At 40.2% G+C, this 25,985-nt stretch overlaps 1 pseudogene; it reads right to left on the minus strand.

Moving 5' to 3' along the window:
- Positions 1-3,794: 3,794 nt before the first annotated feature.
- Positions 3,795-7,867, minus strand: LOC101684362 (annotated as a pseudogene).
- Between the last annotated feature and the right edge of the window lie 18,118 nt (positions 7,868-25,985).

Consider the following 25,985-nt stretch of genomic DNA (forward strand, 5'->3'; position numbering starts at 1 on the left):
CATTCTTGCTCAGGTACATAGCAGAACTAGTTACAAACTCAGTGTCCTTATTTGAAGGGCAGCACTCTTTCTATTCCACTTTTGACCAGCTCAGTATTATATCAGGCACTGTACAAGAGTCAAAGGAAGTATAATATTCCATTGAGTTAAAGATGTGCATTATTAGGGGCTCCTGGGTGGCTCAGTGGGTTAAAGCCTTTACCTTCGGCTCGGGTCATGATCCTAGAGTCCTGGGATCAAGCCCCAAATAGGGCTCTCTACTCAGCAGGGAGCCTGCTTCCTCCTCTCTCTCTCTCTCTCTGCCTGCCTCTCTGCCTACTTGTGATCTCTGTTTGTCAAATAAATAAAATCTTTTTAAAAAATAAAATAAATAAAAAATAAGAGTCACTTCTTTGAAAAACCTTCTCTAACTCCCTGAATAGGTCAAATTGGTTCCTTATAAGCTCTCAAAGTAACACGTATCTTTCCTTTGTAGCATTTGCTATGGATACATATAGTTATACATAAATTTGATCATTTGAATAATACCAGTTTCTTCTATCAGACTTGAAGATCCTTGGGGATGGATTCCTGTCCATTGTGTCCCAGGACCTAGCATAAAGCCTGGTACATAGATGATGCCAATAAATATCTGTTGATGAATGAATGAATGATCAATCTATACTTATTTATAAAATATATCATGGTAGCTTTATGATTTGACCTTCATCTTGAAAAATGGTGGGCAATGAGCATAGAGAATATCACAGTCATTGGATCACGCAAACATGAAGTAAAATCCTAATTCTGTCTTCAGTGGAATAATTGAGATCATTAAATTAAATAATATATAAAACACCTATGCAGTATCTGGAATGCAGATAACAATAAATGACAGCCTTTTTTGTTAGTATTACATGCTTATCTCTAAGAGGCTGTTTGGGGGTAGGGGTCATGTTAAATCGGTACTTCTATACATGTGTAGTATCTTCTGCTGCCTCGTCCATAAATGTCCATTGACTGAATGCATGGCCTTTAAGGTTAAAGAAACATTTCTGGGATAAATACAGGAATGCTTTGTGTCTAGATCTACATCTAAGTAATAACTGTAAAAGTCACTTTTATGTTTTTTAAGAAATCATTTATGAATGGTAGGGAATCCTTCAGAATGGTAGGAAACTTTATCTCATCTCTCTCTCAGTGCAAATGTTCCTCATGTGGCACTGTGATTCAGTAGCATTTTCAGTTTTGTCACCAGTCCATGGCTTAAGGGGGGAATGGAATGCCTAAATCAAATCATGGGGCAGGGCTTATTAATGCCATTGGCTTAGAATTCCCATTGTGGCCCCCAGGGCTATTCACAAGCTCTTGGCTCCTAGCTTCTTCATCGGACTATCATTTTTGGCTACAAGCCTCCTAATACAGAAAGTTTGACACTGTTTTTAAGTCAAGCAGAGAGGGACGCTTGGGTGGCTCAGTTGGTTGAGCAGCTGCCTTCGGCTCAGGTCATGATCCCAGGGTCCTGGGATCGAGTCCCACATCGGGCTCCTTGCTCGGCAAGGGAGCCTGCTTCTCCCTCTGCCTCTGCCTGCCTCTTTGTCTGCCTGTGCTCTCTCGCTCTCTCTCCCTCTGTCTCTGGCAAATAAATAAATTAAGCCAAGCAGAGAAAGACAATTATCATATGGTTTCACTTACTTGTGGAACATAAGGAATAGCATGAAGGACATTAGGAGAAGGAAAGGAAAAATGAAGGGGGTGGGGAATCAGAAGGGGAGACAAGCCATGGACTCTGGGAAACAAACTGAAAGTTTTAGCGGGGAGGGGGGTGGAGGGCTTCGTGAGTCAGGTGATGGGTATTAAGGAGGGCATGTATTGCATGAGTACTGGGTGTTATATGCAAACAATGAATCATGGAACACTACATCAAACACTAATGATGTACTGTATGGTGACATGCATAATAAATAAATAAAATGTATTTTCTCTCATTATGCCTAAAATTTTGATGAGTCTTTTAAATCCATGAGTATTGGCATTTTTTCCCCATAGAAACATTTTAATCTCTTTTTACCTTTTAGTTCCATTTTATAATACTATTTGTCTATGTATTATTTATCTATTCTCTTATCTTTGTGTATCTATTAGATAGTGTATCTATTCTCTTATCTCTAATTCTCTAAATATTCTTATAGTTTTGTTTTATTGTGTGTGAGTTAACTTTTCCTTTGAGATCATTGTAGATTTACATGCAGGTGTAAGAAAAATATAGAGATCTTATATACCCATTGTTCAGTTTTCTCCCATGGTAGTACCTTGCAAAAATATAATATATAATATAATATAATATAATATAATATAATATAGCATCACAGTTAGGATATTGACATTTTCTACATATACTGATTGTTCCGTTTTCTCCCGTGGTAGTATCTTGCAAAAATATAATATAGCATCACAGTTAGGATATTGACATTTCTACTGTTTTCCAATCTTACTCAGATTTCTCCAGTTATACTTGTATTCCTTGTGTGTGTATGCATACTTAGTTATTTGTAATTTTATTACATGCATTGGTCCATTTTCTACCTCCACAGTCAAGATACAAGAGTTCTATCACCACAAAGATCCCTGATGTTGTCCTTTTATAATCACACCTAACTCCTAGCCATAGTCTTCACTTTGCTATTTTTCCTCTACATTACTTTCATATTTATCTACCACAGTACTGACTGGATTTTCTGCAATATCAATCCTGCTCTTCACTGCTTCCAGTATAAATGGTAATTCGACAGACATACTCTTTTTTTCCCTCATCATTTTTTTTTAAATCTTATTTGTATCTCTTGTTTTCTTATTCCCTTTTCCTCTTGTAGCTGTTCTCACGTGAGCATAAAATTGAGTGGGAGCATGGGGAGTCATCTAATCCAGGGAGGCAAATTCTTAGAAAATATGCTGACAGATATATCTATACTTCATATACGGTAAGCTTATAGCCAAGGCACTTACGACTAATCAATTGGATGTGGCCTACAAAAGCAAATCTGTTTGCCATTCATGGCCTTTTCCAATCTTCCATGTCACAAATGAAGAAACTAAGGACAAGTATAAGAGAGTCTGTACCAAATTGTACAGGTAAGATTGGGAAATAGATCCATATCTGAAAATGAAATGGAAAACCAACGCCATTTGCATTCTTTTAGTTCCAAGTCTTTCCTTGGCCTCAGGGATGTTTTGCAACTAGGCTGGATGTAGGGTCCTTCTGGATGACAAAGAACTCTCAGGAGGGATCTGCTGATAAAGCTATTTTTCAAGTGTTATTGCCTGAAGAATTTACTGCCTAAATAAGGCAAATGAAGGAAAGACTTCCTCTTTATCCCACCTCTAGTTTTATTTATCTTATTTAAGACTTCTCCCCACCTTTCTCTTCAGCTAATCAATTCAATCTTTAAAAGCAAACAGGATCTAATCCAGCTATATGTAACTAACAATGCAAAATAGCACTAGTAAGAATGGGTTAAGGAAAGGCAATTTTCTATTTTATCACAAAGAATATGGCTATGTATTATAGACCTCACTTCAGAAGAGAGGCAGTATTATTTAGTGTCTAGGGCCATGCATACTGGATCCAGCTTCTGGCATTTGAAGTCCATCTCCAGCACTTTTTGATTTGTGACTTTGAGCAAGTTAGTTAAGCTTTTATTGCCTCAGCTTCTTTGTCTGTAAAATGGGGATTATAATATCAGTACCTACCTTACAACAATGTTGTATAGATTAAATAAGTCACATACACAAAGCACTTGGAAGGGTTCTTGGCATATAGTAAGTGATATATAAGTGTTTGCAATGGTTATTTCACCACACCCAGACGTAATGTACATAATGATCTTATGATGTAGATATTGCTTTTCCCATGAGGGAAATAAAAACTCAGGAAGTTACAGTACCAATTTTAAATAAAGCATAGAAAGCTAATATTTCCAACTTGGGGAAGCCATGGAACGCTTATTAGAATAGGTGGATAAGTACATAGGGAAGGAAGGAGACCATTAAAATATGAATGGTTGAAAAAAAGAACAAAAGATGTCAAACCCTGGGTGTCAGGTTCTTCTGGGGAAGGATACCAGATGCATAAGACTTAGACCAGCAACACTGTATCATTCCTTACCTATTTATTGGGCATTAGTTTAATATACACCAGGATGTAATTATCATGAGGAACGTAAGACAGTAGAGAAAACATAACCCCAGCCTGAAATGTAAGTATTAAGAATTCTTCTAGGAGAGAAGAAATGGAGGGTAGAGATTGGTCATTTTCATGCCCTTTTATTATATTATTTTCTAATAAATTTCTTAGCACTGATCAGATGAAATTTTCCATAATGATCATACTTTGAGGTCCATTCCTATTACTGAAAATGTCATCAAAGTCTGTCCTCTCAATGATGGTGTCAGAATAGGGGTTGCAAGCTGAAATCCTATAGGAGCCAAAAGGGATAATAAACCAATGAGGCATTCTGGATATAAGTGCAGGAGCACTAGGAATGTAAAAGTTGAGGTGTAGACCACAGAAACCTGGGGAGCATACAGCCTGTATAAAAGGCACGCACTCTTCACTTGTAGTGGGTTATTGCCAGGTCTTTTTAAATCTTTGAAAGAATCCAGAAATCTGAGAATTTAATGTGAAAGCTCTTTATTTTTAAATACTGCATCAAATATTATAAACAAAACTAGGTGTGCCAAACGTGTCTGAGTGTCATTTTTTAGCACTTGGCAACCAGCTGGGAGCTCGAACAATCAATGATATACAGTGGATGCCGTTGTCTTTCCAGCTCTCTGAGAAAATCCAAAAGTCCTCCTCCCAGATACCCTCTACTCTATCCCCTTATGCCCACTGGCTCCCCAGACAATAAGCCAGACAACTTAAACCAAGAGTCTTACCACCAAGGTATTGCTGCTGAGATTTTCAAGTTTCAAGTCCCTGGTTTAGAGTGAGTCATTTCAGATTCAATTAGTGGAGAGTTCCTCTGGGTTTGTCACTATTGGCAGAGGGGAAATGACTCAGACAGTGGAGTATGCAGTGCCTAATGGGTCCAGCATGTGAGGGCTTTTGAGATTGCTGGGTATAGTGCTCATGGTACCCAAAGGGAGCACAGAGGAGGGCTAGAGGTTGCAACATGCTCTCAGCTAAACTCACTGCTGGCTCTTTTCAACTAAAAAGAATTTGAGATATTTGCATCTGTCCTCGAACATAAAGTAGGTCCAGCTCCTCAAAGATATGTATTATTACAAGCACTCTGGTTCCTTCCCTAACCTTCTTTTCTTCTGTCTATTCAAACTGTGCATGCCCTTTGCATTTGGTATCACCAAGCTTTGCGGTTCTCCCAACCCCCTTTCTTGCTTCTATACCTTTGTAAATGCCTCTTTGCCTTCCTGGGATGCCTTTGGCGTTTATATTTTGCCTTTGTATTTCACAGTACCTTGTACATGGACAGGCAGTCAATAAGGGTTTACAGACCTGTATTGAATTGGAATACTACACAGCCCTGAAGTGACCACATTGTGACCTATCTCAGTTTTGTGGGCCAGACCTAAAATATGATTGACTCAGGCTCTGCCATCTAAGCCCTTCTGAGCTATCTGTGGGCATGAGTGGAGTGATTAGAGTAGAGAACACAGGAATACACAAATAATTGAAAAGCCAGTAGTTTCACCCCAGTGATATCATTCACTCAAATTCAGTAAACATTCTTTGAAAAAATACTTTGTCAGGTATTATTCTAAACACTTGGGATGTAGCAGTCAGGGAGAGGAATCTGTTCCCTGCTCTTTTAAAGCTTATATGTGGTAGGGGAGGAGAAGTAAATCAGTCAATATAAACATGAGAGTACCAGGTAATACTAAGTTCAATGAGAAAAATCCCATAATCTGATAGAGACAAAATAGGTGAGGTGGCATCTCAAACAGAGTAGCAGGCTTGGTCTTTCTAGAAAAGCATTGTTTGTGCTGAGACATAGCGATGAGGACTCAGCAATGCTGACAGGAAGAAAGAAAGAGCATTCTCATAGAGGAAACAGGAAATGCTAGGAGCTGGGAATGAATTCGGTGTGTTCCAGAAAGAAAAGGGCCAGAATGGCTGGGGCAGCATTACAGAGGGCAAGAAATAAATTTTAAGAAGTAGTCAGGCCCAGAGAATGAGGGGCCCTATGAGACCACAATAAGGAATCTGAACTATTCTGAATGTGATAGCAAACCAGTTTTATACAACTTTCTGTCATGTTATGACTTTCCTCCACTTGGCCATGAGAGGAGGAGAAACAATGGAACATAACAGCTGAGGCTGAGATGGAGTGCTGGATGGCCCTTTGCTTATGGACCCTGTTTCAGGCCAAAAGGCCTTTATTGTTAGGCATCAAGGCATTGCTATTAGGAACGTGTAGACTCCATGACGTGCACTATTGTTGAAACAATTAGACATAGGCAATGTCCTTTCTGATGCATACAGGGCTCTTTGGGGGTCTGTATTCTTCCTTTGCATATAAAATCTATGAGTATGTTGTTTCTCATACCTTAACATACATATGAAACATCTTAGCAGATCATAATACAATGCAGGTTCTGATTTGGTAGATTTCCTTTTCTTTCTTTCTTTCTTTTTCTTTTTTTCTTTTCTTTTTTTTTTTTTTAGCTGCTTGATGAATAAATCTATTATCTTTACCTGAAAAATCTTAATAGAAAAATATGGTTTGGTTTATTAGCTCTCAACAGCCCACTCCTGAGTGCTAGGAAGCTAGCCTTTTTCTGAGCTATGCAGTTTCTCTCCTGGGCAAGAGACATTTTGGGACAGTTCCACTTTTTTCCTTTTTACTTCTTTTTTAGGCTTCTTCCCATAGAATAGATTCTCTCATATAACAGTGTGAGCTTTCTTAAAAATGCTCTCCATTATGTCTGGAGTTACATTGTTTGTGTATTGAGAGAATTGTTTTTTATAAGTATTTCATCTTCTTCCATTAGGTATCACATATAATCTGCAACATTCTGACCCATGATGTGCTTCTATTGTAGTTCTGCATTAAATTCATTGCATTCTGAATCATAATCAGGGAATAATTTGGTACTGTGAGGGGTAGACAAGTCTCCATCCACAGCTCCCTTGAGTGCCCCAAAAACTTCATTTCCAGTAGTAGTTCTGGCAAGCCTTGCATCCAGATAGTGGGTGATGTCACCACATTGACCATCAATCTTCCCATATTGTATTCATCTCTGGTCACCTCCAGTTGGCCTTCATAGATCTTGTGCATGCCAAACATGTTGAGAAGCCTGTGGACCAGCAACATGCCCATACAATATGATGCATCATAATTTTTCAGGCCAACCTTCATGCCATACATTGGGAGTTCATAAGCATAAGCTGCACAGACTATCATATCTCCTTCTCTACAGGAATAAACAATCTGACAAATGACATCTCCTTTGATCATGCACTATCATCCTGTATTTAGGTGTGTTGTACTTATTTTTATCCTGAGTTACCAAGCATTTCTGAGTATAGTAATCTTTTACCCTCTCATCTTTTTCTAAATTTCACATGCTATCTCTTGAAGTAAGCCTTATTCTTGACCACTTTTAACTCTCATCCTGCAGAACAAAGACTAGTGTCTATGGCTTGCTATCGAGCAGCCAGGGTGTTGCATTTCAAGTAATCTCAGAAGTGATACTGAGGCATCATATAGTCAGTCAGATCATGCAGTCTGAGGACTACATTTTAAGAAGCCAGAACTAAGGCCCCTTTGACAAGGATGCAGTTGGATTCCTTCACCTGTCTCCAGTTTACCCATTCAGATTCAATCCCCTTGGTTCCAGAGCTGGAGTGACCTGATATAAAGGGAAGTAAAAGATGAAAAATATAAGTATAAGATGTATAAGATAAGAAGTATAAGATGCAATTTGAGGGGCACCTGGGTGGCTCTCACCTTTTAACCTAGGGTGGCACCTAGGTTAAAGCCTCTGCCTTCAACTCAGGTCATGATCCCAGGGTCCTGGGATCGAACCCCGTGTAGGGCTCTCTACTCAGCGGGGGGCCTGCTTCCTCTCTCTTTCTCTCTCTGCCTACTTGTGATCTCTGTCTGTCAAATAAATAAATCAAATCTTAAAAAAAAAAAGATGCAATTTGAAATCATACCTAGGCCCATGGGATCCTGAATTAAATAATGAGGTCAGATGGACCAAGTCAAATAAAAGTCCTATGCATATTAGGTAGTCACTCTATTTGCCCCTCCGAAGACACCGAGGTCATTTGTTCCAGAATCTCTTAGAAGACAGAAGGCAATTTGAAACCAAACCTGAACCCTGAGCACCTAGGGCTGGCCAGTGGGGCCAGCTGACCCTGATCAAATGGCACCCCACTTCTGTCTCCAGAGACACCAGTCTCCCCAGCCTGGCTCCTGCAAGGAAAGCTTTTTTTTTGTATTGCACAGGATATTAGCCACTTCCTTCTCTATAATTCATCCTTCCACTTTGCCATCTGGAATATTTCTCTTTTACAAGTGCCTAAGTTGTTACAGTTTGAGGCAGTTGAATCTTAAATTTGCCATTTTAGGTAATTTATTGTTTTTAATGCTTTCTTCCCTAAATTCAGAGTCTGTGGTTTGAAACAGACTCCAGTCAGGATTTCTGCTTCCTACTTGGATATCTGGTGGTCTGCCCTTTCCAGGTCTTCTCTGGATTTATTTTTCAGCTTCCCACTGGTGACTACCAAGGGTTTCTTCAAATCACTCCTCCCACTGAATCCCATTAGTTTCCACCATCCCATCACTGTCCTGAATGCCTTGGTCAGACCCCTTATGGTGGGAGCTAAGAGGTCTTACTGTGCCTAAAACATCTTTATACTGATATTCTAAATCCTGCTTTTAAAAACCTTTTGGGCTATGGTCATATAAACAATAGGTAGAAATAAGTACAAAGTAAACAATGAGATTTGAAGGGAAAGAAGCCTCACAATTTTGAATATTTACTATGTGTAAAAGTCTGAACTGATAGAATAAGAAACATCATTCCTACTGTGCAGATGAAGAAACCAAGGCTCCAAATAATTTTCCCAAGGGATCCTGAGTTACAAAGTGGTGAGGTCAAAACTTGTACAAGATCTAACTCAAAGCCCATGTGTTTGTCATCAGGTTAGTACTGGAGGATTAGGTGAAGAACAGGATACCGGAAAAAGGATGAAAACCACGTTCTGAGGGTATTCAGGGGTGGGATAATCGAGTATAAGTCAAATCAGGAAGCAGAATGGGCACAGAATTTCTAGAACAAAGTACCAGCTACTAGATAGAAGCTTTATGTTGAACTAACCTTGGCATTATCTCAAGATTTTATGAGCTTCTTATTTATGGAAAGAGCTGTACTTCTGATTTGGTTACCTTGAAGCTTGCAAATGAAAGTGAATGGCAATAATCTGCTTTATGGAAATTTTGAGCAGGAGTGGGAGAAGATTAGTTGATCCCTGGAAATTTTTCCATGATTCTCTTTGAAGAGGCATGTTTAGCTATCAATACCCTAGTGGTTCTCAACCCTTGGGAGCTTTGGAATATTTAGTATATGTGGGCCCCATCCAAGACCAACTGTTGGGCTTCTAGCTGTGGGACCCTGGCATTTATGCTCTCTGAAACTATCCAGGACTGATGGGATGCCAGGGTTAAAACAACAGCCTCAGGATAAATGAACTTACTATTTTTCCTTGCTCTGAGAAGGACAGACTTAAAACACTGCACAGTTCTAAGGGGCAGAGGAGAATAGGGAAAGCTTTCTAGTGCTAGAAGTTGGAAACCTGAACTTTTGTCATTTGGAAGGAGAAAAAGACACATTTTAACCACTTTCCAATTTTGTCAAAGGACCATCCACCCAGAAATTCTCTTCATCTCATGTTTTGATGAGTCCAGCTTCCAGGGTTTAACCTTCATGGAATCAGGTTCCAGAGTGAGTTTGGTAACATCTGACACTCACTTAAAAAGCTCAATTTTAAAACTCACCACACTACATACAAGATCTGCTCTTTATCTAAAGCACTGGCAGCTAGGGAAAATGCTGCTTCGTTGATTTTAGACCCAGATAATCAAAGGGACAGACACAATAGTTATTTGTCCTGACCAAGCTGCTTAGGAAGCCATCAGGGAGCCAGAGCTAGGCTCTGTCCATCCTAGACTGCATTCTTGAAGTGGAGCAGCATTTAAGATGCTCCTGAAATGTGATGAGAAATATAATCATCCCAATAAAATTAACAGGGAATGCTGAAGGAAAACAGTCTGTGTACCCAGCTCAACCCAGCCTCATTATGGTGGCCTCATAATGGGGCATCATGGTTATAGTTCCAACTTTTTAGCAAGCCTCTCTTTTTTTTGGAATTGCTGTAAGACCCCAAGATGAACTATAGCACACTAAATCAGAAATGAACTATAGAAGATGATGGAAATTTCAAAGCAAGATGACCCCCAGCTAGCATTCACTCTTTCTTAATTTGTCCTTGGTCTCTTTCTTGGAATGTATTACAACTCAGAAAAAATAAATAAATAAATAAATAAATAAATAAACCAGATTCATGATAGCTAAATGAGGTTTTTGCCTAAGAAGAGGTATGGTCTATATAGAGAGCATAAAAATCCCATAGAGTTGAACAAGACTTTTAGAGCTCGTCTAGGTTAGTGTATCCATCAGGATTGGGCAAGAAATGAAAATGTCTTCCCCATATCCCATGAGTTCATTTCATTGGTAGGATGTAATCCAAATACAAAACCTTAGCTACCCAAGTCTGAGAAATGTAATTTTTGTTCCTAACTATTCTAAATGGAAGGATGGTAAAAAGAAAGTTTAGAGAACCAATCCAAGGATTGCCCAAAACCAGCAATTTTCAACCTGTATACCATGGAATAGTGACATGTAGCTACATGTTGTTTTTTTAAGACTTATTTGAGAGAAAGAGAGCACATAGGAAGAAGGGCAGAGGAAGAAGAAGGGAGAATTTCAGGCAGACTTCTCACTGAGTTTGGAGTCCAACATGGGGTTCAATCCCAGGACCCGAGATGACAACCCGAGCAAAAACCAAGAGTTGGACGCTCAATCAACTGTATCACCCAGGTGTCCCCATGTTTTGTTTTGTTGTTGTTTTTTTTTTTTTAAGAGATTTTGTTTTCAGATGAATTTGAGCCATCCTTGACAAAACAAAGCTGAATATGATTCTTTACTGAAATAGGCCTCAGGGTCTTCAACATCCATGTGGGCAACCCAGTTTTTCATATTTTAGGAAACATGAATTGGATAAACACTTATCTAAGCCCATTTTTCAGATGAGAAAGCTGGAGTCCAGAGAGATTAAATAAGACACCTGAAGTTGAATAGCCAGTTCCAAACCAGAATCCATGTCCCTTAAGCAGCCAGGCATGTTCTCTGCTAGAAGAGAATGAAAAAGAGGTAGGGGTGGCAGACCAGCCAAAAAGAAGAAAGATGAAACTGACAGGAAGGTGAGAAGGGCTAGAAATCTAGAGGAAGAATATGCATCTATGTCTCTCCTAGTTACTGAGAGGAAAAAGTACAAATCCCTCTGCATGTGTCCTGACTCAGATGCAGAGTGATTTCATTAAAGAGGTCGGAGCCCTGAACCCACTTCTCATCCCTTCCCACATGTGCCTAGAATATGTTAATGCTTTAGCCTCAATTAGTAACAGAGAAAACTGGTTCTGTGGAACATGTCATCTTTAAAAATAGAACCAGAGTCCAGTGGTTTCTAAATAGTCAGGAGAAGCTCTGTCTTCTGGTATCAGCTATTTATTTGTATTTCTGTTTCATAAAACATACCTTCTCTGGTCCTAGGCTTCCATTAGACGTCTGCTCTCCTGCCCCAGATGTGCTACACAGATTCCTGTCTTCTTGACTCAGACCCCTGGGAACAGGGCCAGTGGGCACTTTCTCCTCTGGTCCCTGCCAAGGTTGTCACTGTGGTGAGGATGTTGTGTTTGATAGTAATTCCTCCTTTAGATGTGCACTTAGGGAAAGGAAGGAAAAGAAGAAATATCTTTTTCAGCCGCTATGCCTCAGGGGCCACCTCTCTTTCTCTCAGGCAACCTGCACATTTGTTAATTCTTTTTAATAAAAATTTTAGTGTGCCAGTTCTTTCTGGTATATTTTGTCACTCACAAGAAGTAAATTGTAATTCTGAAATGATGCTGGGCAATCTGATGATGTTATGGTGCCAAGTCTCTCCTCCACCCCTGTCTCTCTCTCTATCTCTATCTCTTTCACAAGCACTCTCTTCCTCAGGTAACAGACAGAAACCTAAGCTCAATCAGCAAAGCTGAAAAAGACTTAGGATTCTCTAGTAATGTAGCATTTCCTTTTCTGATAGGCTTGATTTTAAATGAACCATTCTGGAAGTGAAGAACTCAGTAATTTGTGAAGCAATTTATACTATAAATAGCTATTTATCTCTATTAGTTAACACATGTTTGGCCACAAGTAATAGAAGAGCCCATTAAAACTGGCTTAAACCCCATCTCATACATACCCCACCCCCAAAAGGTAATTTACTGATCACCCAAAGGACAGTTAAGGAGTAGACCTACTTGCTATACTGTCGGATCCAGGAGCCAAAACGTTACCGGGACACAATTTCTCCCTCGCTACCCCTGCTCCCTGCTCACCCTCAGCAGACTTCTCTCAGCCAAGAGGTGCCCAGATGCCCCGGACTGACAGCCTCACAGCTCCCAGTCAGCAAAAAGAGAGTCTATCCTTCAGTTGCTCAAGCAGGTCTTTAGATGAGTTTCACTGTACCAAGTTCAACCATGTCCAGTCTCCAGAACCAGTCACTGACCAGAGCTGTTCATGGGATTGCCATGACCTGGGTCATGGGCCCACTTCTGGAGCCAGTAGTGAGGTGCTGTTACCAGGATGCCAGGCAATTATTGCTGGTCAGGAAAAAATACTCTCAGTTACACTCTATTTATGTATCATTCATTTATTCATTTTTGCAGAGATGAATTGAGGACTTGTTTTGTGCTGGAAACTAGGGATAAAATCCTGGATAACTTCTGTTTGTCCTTCATGATACAGCTGAAGAGTCAGCAATTTTATGATGAATTTCCTTCACTGACACCCCCCAGCAGAACAAGGTATTCCCTCCTGATGCTCCTGCTTTTCTCAGTAAATACCTACCATAGCACACACTATTCAGATTTATACTGATGTCTCATCATCTTTCTCCCTAATTTACTGTGAGCTCCTGGAGGACAGGTCTTCTGTCTTATTTATTTTGGCCTCCCCAGATACCAACAGCAGGCACAAAGCACTCAAAAAACCTTTGCTGAATAAATATATGAGCGATGAGTTATTTAATTAGTGAATTAATACATGTGTTCCTTAGAGATTTTGGAAACTCTCAGGAGAAAAGAAATCCTTAAATAATTAACTGGAATACAGTGCAATCAATGGGACAACAGCTGTATGACCAGAGACCTGGGAAGCACAATGGAAGATGATGTGTAACAGAATTATTGAAAAAATTTAAGATATTTTTTGGCATTTCAAATCTAAATCTATCTCCCTATGACTTGTACCTGCATTTTTTAGTTTTTCATTTTTTGAATAACTCCAAATATGTTTATCTGTTTTTCTAGCATCTGGGACAATTCCTGACAACACATGAGGCACTTAATATTTCTAAGAGAAATCATTGTGTTTTCTCAGCTACATAACAGTATCAGTTGTATAAAGATAGGTATCTTATCGTACTATTGGATATTCTCTGATAATTGCTATTTCATTGTAAGAGTGAAAATACTCTCTTGTTGACAGTCCCCTGTGTTGGTATGTCTGCAATCCCAAAATCAAATTGAAAATTGGTTGTTTGGAACCTGAATTACATTTTTTTAGGTAAAATATGGTCAATGGTGCTTGCTTTCCAAGCTATTACTCACTAGCTGATTTGGTGGCTATTGGCGCTCACCTGGGACTCGGGAGTCAGAAGCCTCTAAGTAGTCCCAACCCTCATTTAAGGTGTAAGTTGGGTTCAGGCAGAACTGGGTCAAATCAGTCTCAGCCTCCTTTAACTGCTGATATCCCTCTTCCTTCCTCTACTGTCCTCTTCACCCATGGCCTTCTGCTGCACTAGGGCTTCCATAGCTATGGTGGCCTTAAAGATGCACCACTCAGAATTCCTACTGTGTCATTGTAACTATAATTGATAAACAGCCCCAGATGCTGTGCTTCAAATCTACAATGCCATCTGCTCTGAGGCTTTGCTTCCCTTGGGCTACTCTCACCCGATGATTGAGCACAAGACGGGTACTAAGGCAGGCCCATACTTATGAGGTGCTAGGTACATTGGCTCTAGGACTCTCCTTCAGCTTGGCCAAAAATGTCCTAGCTCTGTGCTATATTCGGAGACTCTGCCAACCCAGCTGCCTATCCTTCCTTCCCTCTGGCCTGCACAGGGTCAGCCCTGCACTGTGGTCAGATATCTCTTCTTACCTTCTCAAACTGCTCCTCTGCATCTCTTACAGACATTTTCTAGTGGATCTCTTGCATGTCTAATTCTGTCTTGGCCTCTGTTTCTTGCATGACCAGGAGTAACACATTCACGATCTTGAGATTGCACAAAGGAAGCATACAGCAGGGAGACTTCTTCAACCCCAATAACTGATGAGCATTTTCTTGCCTGTGGTACAGGAGAGAGTGGTTGGCCAGTGCATTAAGGAATTATTAATTCAAACAAGAGGAGTTGGACTTACCTAATGGAGCTGAAAAAGATCTGAGACTCTTATACTTGCAGTTAGCACCCAGTCTTCCTCAAGACCCTAAGGTCAGATAGATAATCTGCTCTTCCCGATTTCCTGACTTAAATTTCAGACTGTTTCTTATTTTTACTTTAGTAAAATAAGTATACTTATTTATACTTTAAAATTACTTTGAAGATTCATCTTGATCTGCTTTTACATGGAAATAAATGGGAGTAAAAAGAAAAGGTTTCCAGTGCAATTTTTTAATTTAAATTCAATTATCCAACATATAGTACATCATTAGTTTTGATATAATGTTCAATGATTTCATTGGTTGTGTGTAACACCCTGTGCTCATCACATCGTGCCCCTTCTAAATACTCATCACCCAGTTACCCCATTCCCCCCACCTCCCTTTCCTCAACCCTCAGTTTGTTTTCCAGAGTCCAGAGTCTCTCATGGTTTGGCTCCCTCTCTGATTTCTTCCCATTCAGTTTTCCCTCCCTTCACCTATTCTCCTCTGCACTATGTCTTATATTCCACATATGAGTGAAACCGTATAATAATTGTCTTTCTCTGCTTGACTTATTTCACTTAGCATAATCTCCTCTAGTCCCATCCATGTCCTTTCTCTTAAATGGTAGGTATTCATCCTTTCTGAAGGCTGAGTAATATTGCATTGTGTATATGAACCACATCTTCTTTATCCATTTATCTGTTGAAGAACATCTCAGCTCCTCCTGCAGTTTAGCTATTGTGGACATTGCTGCTATGAACATTGGTGTGAATGTGCCCCTTCTTTTCACTACATCTGTATCTTTGAGGTAAATATCTAGTAGTGCAATTGCTGGGCCTAGGGTAGCTCTACTTTTAACTTCTTGAGGACACTCCATACTATTGTCCAGAGTGGCTGCACAGCTTGCATTCCCACCAACAGTGTAACAGGGTTCCCCTTTCTCCACATCTTCACCAACATATGTTGTTTCTTGCCTTATTAATCTTAGCCATTCTAACTAGTGTAAGGGGGTATCTCAATTGCACCAAAAACCGTAAGATGGTTAGGAATAAATCTAACTAAAGAAGGTAAAGGATCTGTGCTCTAGAAACTACAGAACACTTATGAAAGAAATTGAAGAAGACACACAGTGGTGGAAAACACTCCATGCTTATGGATTAGAAGAATAAACATTGTTAAAATGTCTATCTTGCCCAGAGCAATCTACACTTTCAGTGCAATCCCTATAAAAATATCATTGACATTTTTTTAGAGCTAGAACAAACAATCCTAAAATTTATATGAAACCAGAAAAGATCCTGAATCACCAGAGGAATGTCGAAAAAGAATACCAATGTGGGGGGCATCACAATGTCTGACTTCAAGCTATGTTACAAAGCTGTGACCATCACGAGAACATGGTACTGGCACAAAAACAGACACATAGATCCATGAATCAGAATAGAGAGCCCAGAAATGGCTCAGCTCTATGTTCAAGCAATCTTTGACAAAGCAGGGAAGAATATCCAATGGAAAAAAGATAGTCTCTTCAATAAATGGTGTTGGGAAAATTGGACAGCCACATGCAGAAAGATGAAACTGGACCATTCTCTTACACCATACACAAAGATAAATTCAAAATGGTTGAAAGACCTCAATGTGAGACAGGAGTCAATCAAAATCCTAGAGGAGAACACAGACAGTAACCTCTTCGACGTCAGCCGTGGCAACTTCTTGCAAGACATGTCTCTAAAGGCAAGGGAAACAAAAGCAAAAATGAACTATTGGGACTTCATTAAGATAAAAAGTTTCTGCACAGCAAAGGAAATAGTCAACAAGGCTAAAAGGCAACCTACGGAATAGTAGAAGATATTTGCAAATGACATAACAAATAAAGGATGGGTATCCAAGATCTATAAAGAACTTATCAAACTCACACCCCAAAAATAAATAATCCAGCCAAGAAATAAGCAGAAGACATGAACAGACACTTCTCCAAAAGAAGAAATATAAATGTCCAACAGACACATGAAAAAGTGTTCCACGTCACTTGCCATCAGGGAAGTACAAATCCAGTGCAATTTTTATGAGTTTCTGTCCCTTCACCTCCCAACAACACTATGCATGCAGTCCTGTCAGACTGAGACATTGGACATGTCAGGTGAATAACCTGGATCCTTTTTACACAATTTTGTCTGTTCCTTATACGTCTGTTCAGTATTTAATAGGAATGGAAAAAATAATAAGAGTAAATGCTTTCTTATGTTTAAGATAAAGAAATATTTTCCATGTACATACTACACATGATTTTTGAACTAGACAATTTCTTGAGGAGGCATATTAAACTCTTTAAATGTAGACATTTTAAGAAGCCATCCCCAGAAAAGACCACATACAGCATCATGAATTTTTCAGTTTCAGAATTTCAGCAGGCTGGTTGGTTACACAGAACTCTCAGAGGGCCAGTCTCAAAGTTAGTGGTGAAGGCTTGTATGCACCATGTACTGCCACCAAAAATAATATCAACAGAGAGAGGTTGGCAGCAATAGGGAGTGTTTAACTGCAGCCAAACCAGTTTATGCCTCACCAGTTTTGTTAACCATCGTGTTTGGAGAGCTGAGTTAACTGGATCCCTACTCTAGTTTTATGCCAATAACATTTTGGGAGCCCCTCTTGACTGGTGCTCTGGACAGCTGCCTAGTAGCTCACCCATTAATCTGGCCTGTATCATTCTTAGCCTGGGGTATAGAATGGCCTCAGACTGAAATACCATGTCATGTCTCTGAAAAGCCCCCAGAAAGCCTGAGTGCCATCTGGCCAGAGGAAGACTGGGGAGAGGGGAACCTGGTAGAGACAGATAAAAGAATTTGGTGCTGGTCATGTACCTGGAAGGGTGAAAGAGAGCTGTGGCAGGAAATCACAGGTTTTTCTCACCATCTGAGAAGGAATGTCTTCAGTGAAAGAAGGGAGGGGGTAGAGGTTTTCAGTTTTGCCATTCCTCCCACCCCCAAGAACATTTGGCAAAGTCTGGAGACTTCTTTTGGGTTGTCACAACTGGTGGAGAGGTGCTATTGGCATCTAGTGGGTAGAGACCAGAGATGCTGCTAAACATCCTATAATGCATGGAATAGTCCCCAGAACGAAGAATTATCTGGTCCAAAAGATCAGTAATGCTGAGTCTGAGAAACCCTGCTAGACCCAGGCTTACCTCTAGTCCTGGGCTAGGATAATTTATGAATCTTTTATTTCCTTTCTCTAATAAAAGCTTTCCTACAAATCTTCCTTTGCTTCAACCTTGGTTTACCTTCTTCTTGTCTGAGTCCTGTAGCACCTAGAGTATGTTCCACACCTTTATTCCATACTGGTGGAGAGCAGGAGGGGCCGGAAGCTGGGATGGAGGGGAAGGCAGGGAGCTTTGATACAAGGTACTCCCCATCTTCCCTGTCTGGGCCTTTCATTTGTACCCTGAGGCATTCACAGGAAGGGAAAGCCTTACAGACTAACAAGGAGATGGCTCAAGAATTAGTGACATCCAGATTTGTGCAGAGGAAGGAGAGTTTCCAGAAAAAATAAGTTTCCTTATTAACACTTACATGGGAGAGGGTGTGCGTGTGGTATGCTTATGTCCTATTTATCTAAATAATGTTTCCATGAAGTCAGAAACCTTACCCTATGTTCTGACTATCCATAAATGCATAACAAACCACCCCTAAATTAGCAGCTTAAAGCAATGTATTAGTATCTCTCACAGTTCTTGAGTTGGCTGGGCTCAGCCAGGTAGTTCTTGCTTAGACATCTCACATGTGGTTATAATCAGATGGTGGTTAAGGCTAGTCATCTGAAGGCTCGACTGGCCTGGATGTCCCAGACAGCTCACTAATACTGGCTGCATTTATTGTTGGCTCTCAGCTTAGAACTCAGCTGAGGCTCCACCTGGAATGTCTACCTGTGACCTCTCCATGTGGGACAGACTTCTTAGAGCATGGCAGCTGTCCTCTAAGAGGGAGCATATGGAAGAGCAAACTGCAAATCTTTTTGTGACCTAGCCTCAGAAATCTCAGATTTCAGATGGTTAGAATAAAGTCACTGAGGCAGATTCAAGAAGAGGGAAATTAGACAACTTCATTTGACATGAAGAGTACATGCACACAGGGAGGGAAAGGATTGATTCTTGCCATTTTTGACTGTTTACCACTTCCTACTCTTTGAAGTCTCCCTCCCAACCCCAAACAAAAGGGCCCAGCATAATGCTGTGCCATGTAGGTGAGAACCAGTATAGAGTAGTGGTTAAGACCATAGGTGTATAGAGGCAGGGAGACTTGGGTTTGAGTCTGGGGTTTTCCACTTACCATCTGTGGATCTTGGGCAATTTGTCTAACCTGTCTGAGTCTCTTTTGCCTCGTTTGTGAAAGGGTGTTAATAAGTACCTCCCTTCTTTGCACCTGTTTGGGGTGTGGGAGAGGATGCTGATCTCAATTAATTCCTTTGGCTTTCTGGCTTCTGTTTAGGTTCAGTCAATGAAGGATCCAGCAGGAGACTGAAGGGCACAAGGCAAGAGAGTTTGAAATATTTATTCCCAATGGAATGCTGCAGTTCTGTCATTATCTGTGATACTCCATGACCACAGCTTCTGCAGGGCAACTCACCATCCTGGCTCCAGCTGTCACTGCTTCCTCCCCTTGCCTCTTCAGGCCTAGGGGTAAAAATGGCTTCTCATTGTAGCTTTGCTTGGGTGCCTTAACATCTTGCCTTGGTCCCTTTAACTCCACCATGCACAGGAAAATAATTCCCTCTGTAAACTATCCCAACATTTCACTGAAGTATGATTCAAGAAAACCAGCAGTTACCTCCTAACGTCTTAAGGGCTACATCCACCAGTGGTTTCCTATTGGTCTCAGGGTGGAGCCCAAGCTCTTCTTCACAAGGGCTCCATAGCCCTGCTAGATCTAGACCCTGCTTGCCTCTCTAGCCCCACTGGGCTGTTTGTCTCCTCTGCATCTAGTACCCTGCCCTTAAGTTAGTTTTTACAATGCTCGTTCCCATTGAATGTGCCTTTAAGCCTTCCTAGAAATCCTGTCCTCATTATTCCACTTCCCTTGCAGAGTTCACTCAACTTACCCTCAGCTCAAATGCTCCTTGCTTGGGAAAATCTCCACAAATCACTAGATTGGGCATTTTATTTGTTTCTTAAATTTCCTTCATATTTATATCACAATTTATGCATTTGTTTGATCAGACTGTCTCTCCTACTAGACTATAACAGGCAGGGGATTGAAACAGAAAGTAGAAAAATAGTTGCCAGGGACTGGGAAGTGGAGGAAATAGAGCTAGTCAAAGGGTACAGATTTGAAGTATAAGATGAATAAGGTGTGGGGGCGCCTAGGTGGCTCAGTGGTTTAAGCCTTTGCCTTCAGCTCAGGTCATGATCTCAGGGTCTTGGGATCGAGCCCTGCATCGGGCTCTCTGCTCAGCAGGGAGCCTCCTTCCCCCCCCCCCATCTCTCTGCCTGCTGCTCTGCCTACTTGTGATCTCTCTCTGTGTCACATAAATAAATAAAGTCTTTTAAAAAATGAGTAAGGTCTGAAGATTGAATGTATAACATAGTTGCTCTAGTTGATAATACTATGTTATATAATGGAAATTTGCTAAGAGAATAGAACTTGAATGTTCTTGCCAAAAAAAAGGGGGGTGGGGAGGAAATACATGAGGTGATGGGCCTGTTAATTAACTCACTAGGGGAATCCTTTCACAATGTGTATGTTTATCAAATCATCACATTGTACACTTTAAACATCTTACAATTTTATTTGTCCATTATACCTCAGTAAAACTGGGGGTGGGGAGAGGCAGGGAATAGGCACCATGTCAATTTTGGCTCACTTTTACATCCCCAACATCTAGCCTGGTACCCTGGCACATTTAGAATTTTTTAATCAATACATATAATCCAAAATTCCAGATCTTACCACAGGAGGTTAGAAAAAATGAGTTGGTGCTTCCAAGGTCATTTTAAGAAATTAGATGCCGTGTTGAGGACTTGAGTCACCAGATTTCCTACGACTTAAATTGCCCCTCTGCACCTTCAATTCCTTTTGGATATTTTTAGAAACCATGTGTCCAAACAAAGCTCTGCAAGGAAAATTTATACCCCCCCCACCACCACCACGTGTGTGGTATGCAGCAGAGCAGAAAAACAATCAGAAAAGCACTTGATGAAGGAGAAAACAGCAGAATGTGAGTCCCTGGGCAAAGCATCTTGGAGAAGCCAGCCCAACAGCTGCTTGCATTAAAAATGATTGCTTTATATTTACGGCGGACGGGCAACAATAAGCAGTTTATAGCCTATAATCTAACACAAATGACTTGGGAAAATAGTCTTAATAGATAGTTCAGCTGAGTGTCCCAGGGCGTTAGGAAGCCCAGCAGGGAACACTCAGAGTTGGCCTTCATTGATCCAACAAAACCTCACTGACTGGCTGCATGTTAAACCATTTCGCTGTACAATTTTATATTCTCCCACTTAAGGAGACTCTGCAGAAGACCCATCAAACTCAGGGGCACAGACTCTACTAGATACTCATCCCCCAGAGTTCCCACTGGCTTCTTAGAAACTAAACCCTCCTCCCTGGGCTGCATCAAGCCAGAGAAAATGAAGCGTGACCTTGTAAAATATCAGTTCCTGGCTATTTTTCCCCTAATTGTGGGGATGTTATCATGGCAGAAGAAAAATATCATTTTTCTGCCCTCCATTCTGGAAAATGATATCCATCTGTGGGAGTGCTGAGCAGGCACAATTGCTGTGGCCAGGCATGGTATCAGACTGACAGGCTGAGTAACAGTTTGGTTTTTATGAGGGGTCAGCTAGAAGAAAGGAAGTAGGTTCCAGGGGATTTGTGTTCTCACTGCCCTTTCTTCTCTCCCTCTCACCGGTGCCTTGGGCCTTCTTGCTGTGCAGTGGCGCCTAATTGAGCCCGGAACACCATCTTATATCATTGGTTCCTGTATTGTACACACATATTCCTAACCAGACTGCATGCTCCTCAAGGTCAGGTCAGAGTATCTGACCTGAGTCAGACCTCTTAGTCTCTCCTGGACCTCATTAAGACAACCGTTTTACTAGAAAGCATCTACTTCCTGCTAGAAAAATATCAGTTCCATCTACAAGAAAGAGCACAGCCTCCCACCTCCTAACCGTGGGTAATATTTTGTGTTACACCAATCCCCCCACCTATGTTAAATTGGTCTGACCTATATTCCCATTTCTCTTTCCTCTTAATAGTTAAGAACTTAAGATCCAATAGCAGGAATTAGTGGCCAGCATTCCAGCACTCACAGTGCTGTGATCTTTGGGGAGTTATTTAATCTCTCAGAACCTCAGTATTCTTATCTGTAAGATGTGGCTAACAATGATACTTACCTCACAGCCTTGTTGCAAAGACCAAGTGTAATATGTACAGCATGTTCATGTTGTTTGCACAGCACATCCACATAGTTAGCATCAGTCAGTGTCAGCTTCTTGCTATAGTCTGGATGTTTGTGTCCTTTCAGAATTCAATTTTTCAAATCCCAGTGGCCAATGTAATGATATTTGGAGGTGGAGCCTTTGGGAAGTTGATAGGATTCTGAGGGTAGGGCTCTCATGAATGGGATTAATGCTGTTGTAAGAGACTCCACAGGCGTGCCTGGGTGACTCAGTTGGTTGAGCATTGAGCTCTTGGTTCTTGGTGTTGGCTCAGGTCATGATCTCAGGGGTCATGGCATGGAGTAGCATCGGGCTCTGCACTCAGTGGAGAGTCTGCTTGAGGATTCTCTCTGCCCGTCCCCATGTCTCAAATAAATAAATCTTTAAAAATATATAAATAATAAAATAAATAAAAGAGACTCCACAGAGCTTCCTCACCCCTTCCAACATGTGAGGACAAAGTGAGACGGTGACAGCTATGAACCAGAAAGAGCCCTCACAAGAGTGTGACCATGCAGGGGCCTTGACCTTGGGCTTCCCAGTCTCCAGAACTGTGAGCAATAAATTTCTGTTTATAATCTATCCATTCTGTGTTATTTTCTTAACAGCAGCTAAATGAACTAAAATATGAATTCTCTCCCTTCCCTTCTTTTCATTCATTTTATGAGGGTAATCTCATCATGGCCTACAAATATTTACAGATTTTTTTTTTTTTTTAAGAAGTAGAAGTTTTCTACTAGAAAGGATTCCCTTAATGGGGACCAAGAAAGACAAGGAGGTCTGAGACACGGATCTGACCTGCAGGAGCTTGTAGTTCAGTTAGTGATAAATGTGTGCAATACAGGAACCAACAATACAAGACAGTGAGCTCTGAGTCCACAGCACAAAGAGCAGATACTCTGAGCACAAAAAGAATAGCTCCATAAGCTTGGGAAATCTTATCAGAGAAGCAGGGTCTTTAAATTCTCAGAAAAATTAACAGGAGAAGTACTCTGGACTGGAAAATGATATCAGTAAAAATCTTTAGGTAAGAAATAGAAAGTTCAAAGGACAACAAATAGATCATAGGACTGAATTGCCCTGCGTGTGTTTGGCCAGTAGTGAAACATGTGGCTATAGGAAGTCTTTTCTCCAGGAACCATAGCCCCATGGGTGTTTTTACACATGAAGTTGGGCTATTCAAAGTCACAGAATAACACAGTATCTTCCTGGAGCTTCAACTTTCTTGAAAATTAAATTTCAAATACATCATGTTTACATTAAAATAAATCCAGATATAATGTGCAGCAGACTAAAAAATTCACATGAAAATCAGGATAAAGAAAGAGAATTTACAAATGCTATGCATTTTATTTATTTATTTATTTATTTATTTTATTTGAAGGAGAGTAAGAGCGTGAGAGGGGAGAGGTCAGAGGGAGAAGCAGACTCTCCACCAAGCAGGGAGGCCAACGTTGGGATTCGATCAGAGGACTCCAGATCATGACCTGAACTGAAGGCAGTTGCTTAACAGGTGCCCTGTTTTGCATTTTGGGAGGCTTCTTAGAACTACTGCACAGATCTTATGGAAACTCCCCATTAGAGTACTTGGTAGTCAAAGTTTGAGATTAACAACTAAACCAGGGAATTGTTTCTAGTAATAGAAATTGTGTGGGTAAGAGAAAAAAAGAGTGGTAAAATTTTAGATACCAAATCCCTTTTCCTAATTTTGTATTTGGAGAGAACAAGGTTTCAAAAGAAAGCAGTTATTGCCTGGGGGTACACAGCTAAGTCTCACCAATGCTTTTTAAATAATACCAAGAGATCATATGTGGGGTGGCTGTATCATAATCTGTTTCCCTGCTTCTGAGATGCTCTCTCAAAGATTAAACCTTACAAGTTGTGGTAGAAACCTTGTGTATTCTTTTGAATAGTTTGTAACTTTTCTATGTGAAATATAAAGTTTCTCTTTCAGGGATTCTGAATCTAGGCACAATTTTCAGTCTGTGAAAAACATGTGGGAAATCTTTTCCTGGCTGCTTGTCAGTTGTTGCTCAAGTGGTAACATTTTAGGTTTCCAGTCTTTTTAGCTCTCATTCTGATGGTGTCAGGTGAAATGGTTCAGGAGGTCTGGGTGATCAGTGAACCCTAGATTCTACTGGCAGTCAAGAGCCCGAAAGACACAAATCAGTTAGGAAGATCAGTCTAGCTTCAAGAGCAGTGCCTACATGGGTCCCAGAAGAACATGGAAAATTCACCTAGTCCTATGGTGTCCCCACCACACTATAGCAATGTGGAAAAGGATAAGCAATACATTTCAGCAGACAGACTACAGAAATCTTAATCAAGTAAGGTTTTCTTCAGACCCTAAGGAAAGTCTCCAAACCACAAACTGGAAAAAATTACTTAAAATTCACAGCTGACAAAGAATTACATCCAGAAATTATAAAACTTCCTCACAAATCAATTAAAGTGAAGACTGAATTATGATAGAAAAAATGGATAATTCACAGAAGAAACCTGAAAAACCATAAGCATGGAGAAAAGTTCAAACTGATAGTAATCTTGTAATTGCAAATTAAAACCATAATGAGAGAACTTTCTGTATCAGATGGAAAAAAGGTAAAAGGTCTAACAAAACCACGTTTTGAGTTGGTATTGAAAAGTCAGGATCATATTCTCTATCAAAATGCTTATGACTATAAATTATCACAACCACCTAGGATAGTAATTTACCAACACTTAATAAAGTTAAAAATGTCTAAATCCTATGACCCCATAAGTGTATAGCCCAGAGACACTTCCACAAATGTGTGCAAGGAATATTCATGCAACAACAATTTATAATAGTGAAGAATTGGAAACAACCTAAATTTCCATTAATAGAAAAATGGAAAAAGTGTTGGTTTTGAGTTTTGAAAAATGGAAAAAATGTTATAGTGGATTACTATACAGCAATTAAAATGAATGGGCTTGATCTGTATCTGTCAGCATATTTAAATCTTGAAAATACGTTTACTTTAAAGAAAATAGGCTCCAGTATATAACCATAATATAATGTGAGTTGGTATAAATTTTAAACCACAGATCAACACTATATACTAGTTTTAGACACTTAGTCAAAGTATAAATACATGAATAGGAAAGACACAAGCCATCTTCAGAATATGAATCACTTCTGGGGAAGAGTTGGAAAGGGGATAAGAAAAGCTTTAACTGAATGCTCTGTGGCTGAGAAATCATATCCCCATGCTTGTTGCTTAGATGAATATGAGTCCATATTTTTTTTAATTTTCAATTAGCCAACGTAGAGTACATTATTAGTTTTTGATGTAGTGTTCAACAATTCATCAGTTGTGTACAACACCCAGAGCTGATCATAACACATACCTTCCTTAATACCCAATACCCTGTTACTCCATCCCCAACCCTCCTCCCTCCTATAACCCTCAGTTTGTTTTCTGGTATCCAGAGTCTCTTAGGGTTTGGTTCCCTCTCTGATTTCTTCCCATTCAGTTTTCCCTCCCTTCCCCTTGAATATGAGTCTAAATTTACAGTACTTGAATGACATAAAAATCTCCAGCTGAGAAACTGGTGTTTAATAAAAGCAGTCCTGTACTGATAAATGCCTAAAACATACGTTGGAAACACTTTCACAACTTGGGGTACACATGATTGACTACCACACTCGTGCACACATAAATCCCTACTGATAATCAGCTCACAAACAAACAGAGTAGAAAGTAGTACATCATGAAGAAGAGTCAGTGGACACCACTAAATGAAGAATGTGCCTTCCAAGAAGTGGGTA

The sequence above is a fragment of the Mustela putorius genome, unplaced genomic scaffold, assembly GCF_011764305.1.
Source record: "Mustela putorius furo isolate JIRA1106 unplaced genomic scaffold, ASM1176430v1.1 tig00000145_pilon_pilon_pilon, whole genome shotgun sequence".
Taxonomy (NCBI): domain Eukaryota; kingdom Metazoa; phylum Chordata; class Mammalia; order Carnivora; family Mustelidae; genus Mustela; species Mustela putorius.